Raw genomic sequence first — 4,172 nt, 5'->3', positions numbered from 1 at the left:
TACATTTCAAAAACCTGACCGGCACATCCAAACATAGACTAAGTGTGAACAGGTGCTGAACCTAGAGTCGCCAACTCGTATATAGTTAAGTAAATAAGGCAGCACACTGCAGCGCTGAAACATGCAAACTTGAAACACGAAATTTGAACTGCATTACTGCACTAGAAATATGAAAAATGAGAGCGTTTAGCGCATAAAAATGGCCAATTTTATGTGTACCTGGTAGCCCCTTTACGGCATCTCTCTTATACCAGGTCCTACACTTGCCTTACCTCGCTGAGAATAAACGTCTCCATCTGAATGGGTACATGGGAAACCTCTTCCTAGACTAAAATTCTCTCTCTCTGTGGAGGGTATTGGACCTGCTGTAATTAAAACACCTGTGGCTAGGAGGCGGAGTGCACGATCAGAAGGCTAAAGAATACATTTCAAAAACCTGACCGGCACATCCAAACATAGACCTGGTGGTTACTGATGGTACTGGGTGACTTGTGTTCTCTGCGGTCTCTGGTGTCCACCTGTTCCATCAGGTTATGGGAGTTTCCTATTTAACCTGGCTTTTTTGTCATTTCCTCGCCGGCTATCAATGTAATCAGCGTGTCTTTTTACCTCTGCTCCCTGCGTCTGTTATCTTCAGGACAAGCTAAGTTTTGATTTTCCTGTTCCACGTTTTGCTTTATTTTTGTCTTAGTCCAGCTTGCAGATATGTGATTCCTTGCTGCTGGTTGCTCTAGTGGGCTGAAATTACTCCTCATGTTCCATGAGTTGGCACATGATTTCAAGTAATTTCAGGATGGTTTTTTGAAGGGTTTTTCGCTGACCGCGCAGTTCACTTTTGTATCCTCTGCTATCTAGCTTTAGCGGGCCTCATTTTTGCTGATTCTATTTTCATAACTACGTATGTGCTTTCCTCTCATTTCACCGTTATTACATGTGGGGGGCTGCTATTTCTGTGGGGTGTTTCTCTGGAGGCAAGTGAGGTCTGTGTTTCTTCTGATAGGGGAAGTTAATCCTTCGGCTGGCGCGAGACGTCTAGGAATCATCGTAGGCACGTTCCCCGGCTACTGCTAGTTGTGTGTTTAGGTTCAGGATCGCGGTCAGCTCAGGTTCCATCACCCTAGAGCTTGTTTGGTTTTTGTGCTTGTCCTTTTGTGATCCCCTGCCATTGGGATCATGACAGTCCTTGACCATATAATAACTGCATGAGATCCCGGCATCAGCGCCAAAAATGTATACGTACAGAACAATTCCTATATCAAGGAGCACCCTTAACCGATAGAGCTTTGGAGGCACATCACCTCGCAGTCAGGTAGACCACGGACCCTACACTATAATAGACCAATAGTCAGGCGTATTGAGGCATTATTAACGTTGTGCCTAGTAATCCATATCTTGTCCAAATATAGACATAAAAACGCCGTCAGCCTTGCAGCACGAAGGTATAGGTAAAAAAAACACTTATCTCATGGAGACAGATGTCTCATCCCTACGCGTTTCGCCCCATATGTCAGTCCAAAGGGGCTCATCAGGGGACTGCCATCAGTGGGCACGGAGGCAGCAGGAGACGTGAGTGCTGCACGCGGTCCGGAGAAAGCTGTATAGACAACGGCATTCCCGCAATCTATATGCCGTTAACCCGGAAGTAGAAGAAAACACCTCCGGGATATCTGAGGCGCACTAGTGCGCATGTACCGAGGACCCATAGGGCAGCTGCATAAGTGCAGATCAATCAATGATGCGCACAGCCGGCACCGGCGAAGGTAATGAACAGTACATACTGCCGGGCGCGAGCTCAGCACGGAGCAACCGCAGAACGCGCAGGGCACCGCGCAGGCGCACAATGCATCGCGCCAGGAGGAGCAACCCAAATATGTGTAAAATGCAGAATATAGAGGTAAAAAAGCCAAGCCCTTGTCTGGTACACAGCTATGGAGCCAGTTTTGCAGATGCATAATAGTCAGATATGCAAGTGGCTAGCATATCTACAGGCCATAAATCGTATATACAGAATAGCATCCCATGCTCAATACCGGGTGACCACAAAGAATACGAGGCACTGTATATAAGCACGGGAGGGGAATACCCTCAAACGCATATCAAAAACCTAGGAGCCCTCATACGGTAAGCAGTACTAAGAACAATAGAAACAAATATAGCAGCGTCTCAGATATAAAGGACCCACCTGGTTAGTCGCCGGGGACGTCTTATAGGCATATATAGGACAATGTAGTCACGTGCATACATTAAACCATCTGGTCTGGAGATATTTTTTAGGAAATACATAGAAAGTGATTCACAGCAGTCATCGACTGTGGATAAACAATAGATATAAAGCGTCATGGTCTGTAAGGACCAATATAACGTCGGCAAGACGAAGGAAATTCTACGCGGATTAACCAACCTTAGAGCTAAATGAAGCTACCAAAATTTAATTGCTCATTCAGTCCCCCCGGACTGACGGATTCCATCAGGAAGATCCATCTGGTCTCCCTCTGGATAATTTTCCTGTCCCAATTCCCCCTTCTCTCTGACTGAGGGACCGTCTCAATGGGTTTAAAAGAGATAGAGCCCACATCACCCGCATGGAATTCGTTGACATGACGTGCCACAGGGGTATCACGTTGATGTAAAATGTCCCCAATGTGTTCCCCTATCCTCACTTTAAAGGGTCTTTTAATTTTACCTATGTAGTTCAACGGGCAAGTGCATGTACACAGGTAGACAACCCCTGCCATCTTGCAGTTAGCAAAGGACCTGTTGTAAAACATTCTGCCTGTGGCTGCACTTGTAAAGGTATTACTTACTGTAATGAATTTACAAAATTTACATGAACCACATCTAAATGTGCCTTGTTCCCGACGATCAAGCCAAGTGCCAACTGGTTTCGGTTTACTCAAATGGCTATGAGATACAAAGTCACATATTGATCTACCCTTTCTAAAAGTCACAGAGGGATGTGGTGAAATGATACCGCCTATATCCGGGTCCGTCTTCAGAATACCCCAAAAACGTTTTAGAATCCCCATGACCTTTTGATTTTGGTCATCAAAGGTTCCAATGAGACGTGTTATCTGATTTTCATCATCCCGAGGTTTGGGTATCAGGAGTTCAGTACGATTACAGGCAGTTGCCTGTCTACACCCTTCATCAATAACCTGTGGTGGATAGCCTCACTCTCTAAATCTTTTTTTAAGGTTGTTAGCCTTTGACTCAAAGTCCCCCAGAGATGAACAGTTTCTCTTCAATCTTAGAAACTGTCCCTTAGGGATACCCTTCCTAAGGCTAAGAGGATGGTAGCTCTCCCAGCGTAACAGGCTGTTCGATGCCGTGGGCTTATGGAAGATCGACGTCCCCAGATGTCCATCCGGGCATCTGGAAATAAACAGATCAAGAAAGGAGATCCTGTCTCTCCCTACCTCACAGGTAAATCTGAGACCCAAATCATTGATGTTTAAATGTGAGACAAAACTCTCAAAAGAGGGGCCATCCCCGGACCACAGGACGAGGATGTCATCGATGTAGCGCCCCCAGAAAACGATCCTGGGGCACCATGTCACATCCTCGTCCCGGAAGACGACGGTGTCCTCCCACCAGCCCAGGAGCAGGTTGGCATAGGTGGGGGCACAAGGGCTCCCCATAGCCGTGCCCCTGAGCTGGTGGTAGAACTTGCCGCCAAACAGAAAATAATTATGTTCAAGAATGAATTGCAATAAACTGACAATCAGTCTGTTATGGGCCCGGAGATGGGTACCCCTAGTTTTCAAAAAGTACTCTGTTGCCTCGATACCCTTGTTATGAGGAATACTACTATACAAAGATTCTACATCAATAGATGCAATGATGGTATCAGAGTCAATCCGTATATCCTCGATTTTATTAAGTAAGTCAGTCGTGTCCCTAAGGTATGATGGCAAAGCTGTGACAAAAGGGCGTAAGACATTGTCCAGGTAGACACTTGTATTCTGACATAAAGCATCAATGCCCGAGACAATCGGGCGGCCTTTTAGAGGGGTAAGCCCCTTATGGATCTTAGGGAGTGAGTAAAATGTTGCAATAGTGGGAAATTTAGGAAACATGAAATCAAATTCCCTTTTTGATATTAGGCGATTATCTAAGGCTTCTGTCAATAAATCCAACAGCATCTCAGAATAGGTGATCGTAGGGTCACTTCT

This window comes from Ranitomeya imitator, chromosome 4, assembly GCF_032444005.1.
Source record: "Ranitomeya imitator isolate aRanImi1 chromosome 4, aRanImi1.pri, whole genome shotgun sequence".
In the NCBI taxonomy this organism is placed as follows: domain Eukaryota; kingdom Metazoa; phylum Chordata; class Amphibia; order Anura; family Dendrobatidae; genus Ranitomeya; species Ranitomeya imitator.
The sequence above is the reverse complement of the archived record's forward strand: the minus strand, read 5'-3'. Positions refer to the sequence as shown.